Source organism: Heloderma suspectum, chromosome 4 (assembly GCF_057233095.1).
Source record: "Heloderma suspectum isolate Gila_16-S chromosome 4, 16-S_ref, whole genome shotgun sequence".
In the NCBI taxonomy this organism is placed as follows: domain Eukaryota; kingdom Metazoa; phylum Chordata; class Lepidosauria; order Squamata; family Helodermatidae; genus Heloderma; species Heloderma suspectum.
In genome coordinates, this window is record NC_139461.1 from 63332681 (window position 1) to 63342721 (window position 10041).

General features: G+C 40.6%; 1 long non-coding RNA gene across 1 annotated transcript; it reads left to right on the forward strand.

Annotated features, from left to right (window-relative positions):
• Window positions 1–1061: 1061 nt before the first annotated feature.
• On the forward strand, window positions 1062–8410 carry LOC146346926 (uncharacterized). The gene is made up of 4 exons (XR_014789840.1): window positions 1062–1189; window positions 1322–1462; window positions 4175–4311; window positions 6017–8410. It is a non-coding gene; the product is annotated as an uncharacterized LOC146346926 (long non-coding RNA).
• The last annotated feature ends 1631 nt before the right edge of the window (window positions 8411–10041 follow it).

Here is a 10041-nt window from a genome sequence, read left to right on the forward strand (position 1 = left end):
TTTGTTTACCTAACCAAAATTCATATTAAATTCCAAATTTTTCACAGATTCATTCTGATAACATTTGAGAAACCATCTAAGTGCTGAACAGATGCAGCATTTCAACTCTGGTCTATGATAAAAGCCTGGAAATTCAGGACAATCTGATGTAAATTAAGTTAAATTAGCCCACACCAACCACACTCCAGCAGTTTTGCTCACCCTGCCAAGACCTAATAAACTCCCTTGTCTCCCATTTTCAAGCTTTCACACATCAGTATCTACATACTTACAGCTAGGCTTGAACTATCTCAAGCAAAGACCAGGCCACTGTATTATTCTCTCTCTTCTCACTTGTATGCTTTGCCCTTGCTTCCAACACAAGTAAGTTTAAACCCATCAACTTACTGATGATCAAGATTTCTGTTCAGAGGTGGACTAGGGAATGTAAGGAAAATAAGGAAGAACCTGGTTAAAAGCAAGCATCATTTAATATATGTAGGCCAACTGGATGGCAAGAAGAGTTAAAGAGGATGGTGAATTTCTCAACTGTCAAGCAAGCTAATCCATTACGCACAGTACTGGCAAACCCCTTTCTGTGATGACCCCAATCTCTCTGATGATCAGAGAATTAGTAGGATTGGCATGGGTGGTATTGTTTGAAGCTTTCTGATGTGCTTCAGTAGATGTGATCATTGATTAATTCACAGAATGAAACAGAAATCCCACTGTGATCAAGTGATCACATCATGATTCTTTTATGCTTTGTGATGTAAATCAATGTGCATATGTGCTGAAGCATATCAGTAACCTGCAGGAGAGAGAAAAAGGCATGAACTAATAAGTGTAACAAACTTGCTCCAAAAAATTAATTTTAGACATTTCCAAATGAAACTAGAAGATTGGTGGAGCCAGAGTAACATGGGGTGGAGGATTTCCACGCATCTCTGTTGGGAATATTGCGACCTTGTCTGCAAGTTACAGGAAGGGGGCAGTGTTGCAGTTAGCTAGTTAATGCATGGGAATTTGGGGCATAGCTATACTTGGGATCTCTATAGCTTACAGTTTCCTGCTCCTCCCCTCCCCCCCTCCGACTTTCTACCATTGACATGTTTCCTCTCTCCTACCTTTGCAAAGGAACACAAAATGGACTGAACAAACTGTCTTGAAACCCTATGGTGTGCTTGCATTTGTATGTACAAGAATACTTGTGAGTAAAGCTGTTTTCTTTCCTTCACTAAAGAAAAGTGTGGACTTTTTTTTAGCCTTTTGTGTATATGTGGGACTGGCAAATGCTCATTTTGTTCTGCCTTTCATTTTTTCTGTGCTGTCTTTTTAACAGGAGGCAGCAATACCAAATAATCTCTGACCTGAATTGAGTACTGAAACAAGAGACTTTTCCTGGATGGTAAAACTGCACAATAGAAAGCCAAGAAATGCAAAATAACAACTTTATAGCCTGATCTACATGCAGGATAATGAGGTGAGAGAATCCTTTTTTGATTGAATGGACAATTCCACTTCAAAATGCAGGAGGGTGCCATTTTTGAATGTTCACCAATGTAAAAAGAAGAGATGATCATGTTTCACCATTTATTATTATTAATGGCTATTTAAATAGGGCTACATATGCTTACTTCTATTACTAAGCTTATTTATGATTAGTTATGATCATTTATTTATTAGTTATTTATGACTGCTTATGTTTTATGTCAATATATGAATTTTTATGACTAAATCTACCACTATATATTCAGTTACTTAGCATGCAATCCTATGCATGTTTAGATAGAAAAAAGCCCTACAACTCTCAGCATGCCTCAGCCATCCATGCTGGCTGGGGCATGCTGGGAATTGTAGGACTTTTTCTGTCTAAACATACATAGGATGGCGCCCTAAACATGCATAGGATTGTAGGACTTTTTTCTGTCTAAACATACATAGGATGGCACCCTAAACATGCATAGGATTGCACTTTTAGATAAAATGTTAAATATGTTCAGCGGCATATAAATTTATTAAATAAACAAAGAAATACTTATTATATTTTATTAGGAATAAAAGCAATTATTATTTATCAAAAATTAAGATGGGTAAAACTGAAGGGAAGACAAGGGATCAGGTATTGGTTGGCAATATTGATGTATTAAATGCCATCTAAATAAAAGAGTGGTAAGTATATATTAATTATATAGCTCTCCTACTGATATTTGAACATAATACTAAATTTATGTATGTAATATGTGCATGTATTTCATGTTAGTTGATGATATGCTTAATTGTAATTTTGATTTATTTATTTTAAATCTCTGAAAATAAAAATGAAAAAAGCGAAATGTTATAGCCTGACCTTCTCCATTAATGCTAGTTTTCTGTGTTCAGGAAGGTTGTCCATATGTTTTATGTAGGTGTGCCCTCAAAAATTACTTCTGATCTGCAGTTTGAAGTGACACAGTTTATTCTACCACATCACACCTCTAATACATCATTCCCACTTTATCCTGCTACATGAATAGAACTCTTGCAAGATGATGCTATCAAGGTGATGCATGCCATATGCCAGCAAATTTGGAAACACAAGAATGGCCAACAGATTGGAAAAAATCATCCTATATCCCCATACCAAAAAAGGGAAGCACCAAAGAATGTTCAAACTATCGAACAGTGGCACTTATTTCACATGCCAGTAAGGTAATGCTCAAGATCTTGCAAGGTAGACTCCAGCAATTCATGGAATGAGAATTGCCAGATGTACAAGCTGGGTTTAGAAAAGGCAGAGGAACTAGAGACCAAATTGCCAATATCTGCTGGATAATGGAGAAAGCCAGGGAGTATCAGGAAAACATCTATTTCTGTTTTATTGATTATTCTAAAGCCTTTGACTGTGTGGATCATAACAAATTGTGGCATGTTCTTGGTGGTATGGGGATACCAAGTCATCTTGTCTGCCTCCTGAGGAATCTGTATAACGACCAAGTAGCAACGGTAAGAACAGACCATGGAACAACGGACTGGTTTAAGATTGGGAAAGGAGTACGGCAGGGTTGTATACTCTCACCCTACCTATTCAACTTGTACACAGAACACATCATGCGATGTGCTGGGCTTGATGAATCCAAGGCTGGAGTTAAAATTGCTGGAAGAAACATTAACAATCTCAGATATGCAGATGATACCACTTTGATGGCTGAAAGCGAGGAGGAGCTGAGGAACCTCATGACGAAGGTGAAAGAAGAATGTGCAAAAGCTGGGTTGCAGTTAAACCTCAAAAAAAACAAGATTATGGCAACCAGCTTGACTGATAACTGGCAAATAGAGGGAGAAAACGTGGAGGCAGTGACAGACTTTGTCTTTCTAGGCGCAAAGATTACTGCAGACGCCGACTGCAGCGAGGAAATCAGAAGACGTTTACTTCTTGGGAGGACAGCAATGACAAAAATCTTGATAAAATAGTGAAGAGCAGAGACATCACACTGACAACAAAGGTCCGCATAGTTAAAGCAATGGTATTCCCCATAGTAACCTATGGCTGCAAGAACTGGACCATAAGGAAGGCCAAGCGAAGGAAGATAGATGCTTTTGAACTGTGGTGTTGGAGGAAAATTCTGAGAGTGCCTTGGACTGCAAGAAGATCAAACCAGTCCATCCTCCAGGAAATCAAGCCAGACTGCTCACTTGAGGGAATGATATTAAAGGCAAAACTGAAGTACTTTGGCCACATAATGAGAAGACAGGATTCCCTGGAGAAGATGCTGATGGTAGGGAAAGTGGAAGGCAAAAGGAAGAGGGGCCGACCAAGAGCAAGATGGATGTATGATATTCTGGAGGTGACAGACTCGACCTTGTGGGTGCTGGGGGTGGCGACGGCCAACAGGAAGCTCTGGCGTGGGCTGGTCCATGAAGTCACAAAGAGTTGGAAGAGACTGACTGAATAAACAACAATTATTCTTAAAGAAGAGGGTGGGACTTCCAAATTAGTTACTGTTGGTTGATGTAGGAGGCATAAGCTACTGTAGCATAATGCTCCAAATTTCAAACTGGCCTGACCTGGGTGCAAGTTTCCACTTCATTTGCTTTGCTGTTTAATGTTCAACATCAACAGCGAAATAATGGGCAAAATAATTTACACTTGCATGAACTTGAATGAATCATCATTTTGTAATTTTTTGTAAATGATCACTTTTTTTGCTCTCAGCAAGAGCTACCAAGCTTCCCAACATGTATCGTAGTCCAAGCTTCTGCATTCAGATGCTTTTGCCATGTAGCAAAGAGAAGCGGCACAGCGATTCCTGTTGAATGCAGACTGTTCCCACTGCAACTTCTCACAGGGAGGTAAGTACCATTATTGGGGAGGGGGTTGTTAAATCTTTTTTCTAAGAACATATTGTAAGAACAGCCATGCTGGATCAGACTGGTGGATCAACTGGTCCACCAGTTGAAGAGCCATGCTGGATCAACTGGTGTACATAGGCTTCCTGCCTCTGGTACTGGAGGTAGCGCATAGCCATCAGGACAAGTAGCCATTGATAGCCTTCTCTTCTCAGAATTTGTCTAACCCCAGTTTAAAGCCATCCAAATTGGTGGCCATCACTACATCTTGTGGTAGCGAATTCCATAGTTTAACTACATGCTGTGTAAAGAGTATTTATTTTCCTCTGTCCTGAATCTCCCACCAATTGATTGCAGTAAAAGTTGAGGACTCCTCTTATTTAGATGAAAGGAACTGCTCTTCCTTTCTTATTTTACTTCTGAAATAATGGTGAAAAGTTGGAAGGATTTCCCAAAGAGCTGCCTACGTATCTGCCAAGAGTTGACACGTAGCGAGAATGCCTTGATCTATGCATCGGAAGTGAGATTCAAAACTCTCCCATTCACAGTTCATAAAGTATTTTGATCTGTTGACCTGACACTTACATCTTCCACTATCCAAACTGAGACCAGATCATCTGACAAAAGGTAGCTACACTTGAGAAACCGCTAGTTGTGCAAGATGCTGTTTCTGAAGCATTTATTATGGAAATCATCATCTTTCAAGAGAGAGTTCATCAATAATTAAAGTTGCCACCTGTTCCTAATTTTAAAAGACTGTCCCTTTTTTAATTATACCTGATGCCTGCTGTCCTACAAAATGTTGATATATGGAAGCAATACTTCTGCCTTAATTTGAAGATTAATTGCAGGTTCAGATGTTGTTATCATGAAGACTCTCATTAACAACATAATTGAAAATGCATATTTGAATTTTGCACAGTAAGAACTTTGAACCATGATGGTCCAAATTCATTACTATACTCTTGTCACTCCATAATTATTGCAGTATTTCCCATGCAGTCTGTGGGCCACAATCCAGCCTGCCACAGACTATGCAGTAAAACACCCCTCTCAGACTTTGATGTGTCGATTTTGACTTGTTACAGAGATCTACTAACATTTGAAGTCACTGTTGAGGTCAAATATGTTTGAAGTCAATTTAAATAAAAATGTAAGTCAATTTAAATCGCAATACAAGTCAAAATATAAATGTAGCTTCTATTCTGATCCAATTATTTTTGCTGCCCACTTGATGAGTAAACATGAGGAAAAGCCTAATAAAGAAGCTTCCCTCTTTCCTTTTACTATTTTGGTCTCCTTTACACACATACGCACAGGTACAGGAGCTCTTCTCCATACTGGGTGATACCTGGAGTCATTTGGGTGGGGAAGAAGCAAGTGACTGTTAAATTCAAATATTCTGCAATTGTATGCTATAGAACCTGGGGCCTGCACAGCCTCCATGGGGTGGGGCTTAGGCTCCAAGTCTCTGAGGGCATCCCCACTGCTATCTCTGATCCCAATTTGGAGATAGCAGTGGGGATGCCAGGCGGCCTGGGCCTGACTTACCCGTCCCAGGGGGAATGGGCACCCTTCCCCATGTGAGTTAGTCCCACGGCCCCTCATCCCCACTGCTATCTCAATCTGAGACCGGCGATTGCAGCAGGGGCGCAGGGTGGCGCCCCTGTACAAGGACATCCCAAACTGCTTGGTATGCTCTTTTTAGGTGCTCAGAATAGAGGGATAAGACACACCAAGATTGTAACACCATCCATCTGCGCCTCGCAGAAAGGTACCAAAAGAACATTTTAGGTGATTTTCAAAATGGATGTTTGACCCTCAAAAACATCTTACCAACTGCCTGAGAGAAGAATGAATTAATTAAAATTTGGACTGAATGTATCATTGAATTTTACAATAGCTTTCTCAGGGACAAGTCTGATCAATTTTCTGTCTTATGTACTTTATCCTACCATTTCCCTTGTTGCTATTAGTCACCTTATTCCAATGTGAATGGACTCTGGATAACATTCTGGGTAATATTAAGCTTCAGGAAACCGCTGAAGTGCCTTTTACTACTCATTCCTCTTCAGATGTTACATAGCTGTTTAATTTTTACAGGATCCTAGCTCAAATTTCTCTCTCTAACCTATACATGACTTTGCTTTCCATCTTGTAACCTCTTTAAAATACTATTAGCAAGCATTTTGTTCCAGACACTGTCTTATTTCAATATTATTTTTTCAGTGCAGTTATTCATCAGATGATAGGTAGATAGGTAGGTAGGTAGGTAGGTAGATAGATAGATAGATAGATAGAGATTCATCCAACAGAAAGCTCCCAAGTCCAAGATTAAACATGTTTCTGTTTCCTCTCATAATTCTGAAAACCATGAGTCTATGATTAGATCATTTCATTATGTGATGTACAAATTCTTGTACTGTGTAAGCAAAACAAACAAACAAACAAAACCTCATAAAAATTGAAGCCATCCTCTGTCTGTCTATCTTTTTTTCTTTTTAAGATAATAGCTGCCTGGTAACAAACTCAAAAAACCCTACTGATTCTCCCCAGCCACCTCACCCTGTCCACATACACACAACCTAATCTAGACCTTTTTTTTTTTAGTATTTTAGCTCTTCAAAATTAAATTTCTGTGTGCCAATTCATTTCCCCCAAAACACATAACATGATGGCTCATTATTACAGCGATTAAGGTTGCAATCCTATGCCCATTTTCCTGTGAGCAAGCCCCAATGAACTCAATGGGGGATTTACTTCTGTGACATGTATAGGATTGTGCTCTATATAAGGTGGTACTGTATTGTCTTCTATAATAATGTCCTATCCCTCAGTGTCTGTCTATCCACCTTCTTCTCCTGCTTTGCCAGCCTGGTGGTGGGAGAAGCCCCTTGTAAAAGCTGAAAGGGTAAGGAATTTAAAAGATTGTGTTCAGGAAATGGCAACTTCCACCTAAGAAAGAATGCCTAATGCACCTTTCTCTTTGGAACTGCATAGGCCCTTTGCTTTGGGGAGGCATCAGTGCCTTTGTGATAGCGACAGCTACTATTCCATTCCCACTTTAATCTCAGACCTAGTTGCATGCCTAGCAACCAACACATCTCACACTATGGAAAGTAGCAATGATGATCTTGTTCAATAGCATGAAGCAACCCCCTACCCAACACTTTTTTTCCTAATCAGTAATTCTTCCCATAATAATGAGCCTAACCATTTTTATTTTATTTTTATTTTTTGCAGGCTAGTAAGTTAGTAACTTCTGTGGGAATATTTAGAAGGCTGAATGACCCTCATCTTATTTCTGTTCAAGTGTATTACGGGGATGGAATTATGCATCTGAATTCTTGGGAACTCCTTCCTGGAAACTCTGGTGTGTAGTCAGGGATGTGTGAAAGTCACTTACCTTTTCAAAGGGGTGATTTGCGTTGGGGCTCTGCTAACCCGGGCTCTCCGGGCTTTCCTAACCTGGCCAGCTCTGCTCTGCAGTAACCCCGCGGAGCCGCTGGCCGGGTGCATTCGCAGGCGTACGGAGCCTGCGGACACAAATGGCGGTAGCTACGGCAGCCGCGATTTACGTTCCCTTTTTTTGCCGTGATAGGCTACGTAAATATTTACGTAGACTCTCACGGCAAAAAAACGGGCGCAAATGGCAGCGGCTACAGTGGCCGCCATTTGTGTTCCCTTTTTTTGCCGTAATAGGCTACGTAAATATTTACATAGCCTATCACAGCAAAAATGGGGAAGCAAATGGCGGCTGCAGATGCGGCCGCCATTCGCAAAGCAGCGCAAAAGGCACCACGTAAGTGCTCCGTTTTGCGCACCTTTCACGGGGTGGTGGGGCGGGGGACTTCATTTTTTGACTACATTTTCATTCCGCCACAGATTTCGGGGGGCCGAATGCACTGGCATTTGGCCTCGCTGAGATCCGTGGCGGAATCCTCTGACATCCCTAGATGTAGTTCCATTAACTGCAGCACCACCACAACACATTTGGACAAGAATTGTAGTGGGAACAATGTATGAGAGGAAGTCTGCTTTTTCTTAGTGGTCCCTGAGCAGTGGACTCATTAGTCATGGTAAGCCAGATGCCCCCAAGCCTAAAAAAAACAATTAATGGAGAAGTAACAAATGCCTCTGCTGGTACTTGGTGTTGTTCTGTCCTGATGAACTAGGACCTTCCAGTGCTAAAGAAATCAAACTATAACAGGATTGATGCTTCAGCAACTAAACTTTAGATCTTAAAAGAAGCCATAGGTTCCGTACATGCATATTCCTCAGTTGAAGAGAAGTTTTAAGGTGCTAAATGCACTCATGGGCCAAAAAGCAAGGAAATGGCATTTTGGGGACTTCTTCCACACCATGTAAGCATTAAACATACTCACATGTTGTGCTTGCTTTTAACTTGGCTTCCATGCACTAAACTTACACTCTGGACTTAATGGTCTTACAGAGGCCCCCACCAAACAGCCTATCACATGCCATTCTTTCTGACCCAAGTGACGGCATATGTTCCTCATATTTGCAGAGGGAGACTCTTGGGGCTGGATAAGTTGCAACTGTGCACAATGCATGCACTGATTATGTCTACTGTTTCTGTGGCATAGTCATTAGGACCAGATGTCCTCACCATGGCAATTTCCATGGCTTTTGATTTATCACTACAGTTGTAGTGAAACCTTAGCTTTCCTCTTCAACTGTAGGTTTTACCTTGTTCTTTCAAAACAAAATTCGCTGTAGTGTACTTTAATATTGGAGTGGGCAGTGCTGGCTCCAGGTTTTTGAGAGCCCTTGGGCAAGACACCTTCAGTGGTCTCCCTTCTCACCACCATTGTCCCCAGCTGCTATTGCTCTTCCTCCTCTTTCCCATCATTGCTACCATTTGCTTGCTTGACAGGCGGAGAGCCAGTGCACAAGCAGGCAGTGGCATCTACTGTTCTTCCTCCTCACCACCTCCATCAATAGCAATGCACTATATAAATAAAACTATTTTGCCTATGTGTTGGGAGGAGATGCAGCGAACAGGGGTCATTTATTCACATGTGGTGGCGGTGTCCCAAAGTTGCAGTTTACTGGCAACAAGTGTTCGGAATAATTTCTGCCATTGTACACCAAACAATACCTCCTCATTCATTAGTAGCTGTACTCTCCAGTCTTGGTGATGCACATGAAAACATTATGTTTAAAGAGCTAATCATAATGTGGCTGACAGCAGCTAAAGTGGAAGTGGTGCAGTGCTGGATGACAGCTGGGGCTTATATTGTCAATGGATGGTTGACAAAAATCTGGCGAATGGCTCTTGCTGAGAAACTGATTTACCAAGATAGGTTAATAAGAGGTGCAATTAAACAGGACCAGTTTGAGACCGTATGGTCATTTATTTCACATGTAAACAAGTACCCATACGCCAACAGACCACCAAATATACAACAGTCATTTTGGAGAGGCACTTTATTCTAACTCTCTCACATGCATACTATTCTGTTACATGAAATGGAAAATTACCATTTCTGACTTGATCGGAATAGGGCAAACTGCATTTGTACTTAGATATTCTTGTGTATGCTTACAGTTATATGTTAATGTTAAGTTATACGTATATGTATTTATATGTATTATTTGAATTACTTTGAAAATCCAATAAAGCATATTTGAAACAACAACAACAACAATTATGTCAAGGATAATTCCCAAATGGGGCTATAGTTTATTACTGCTGTACCTGGGAAAAGA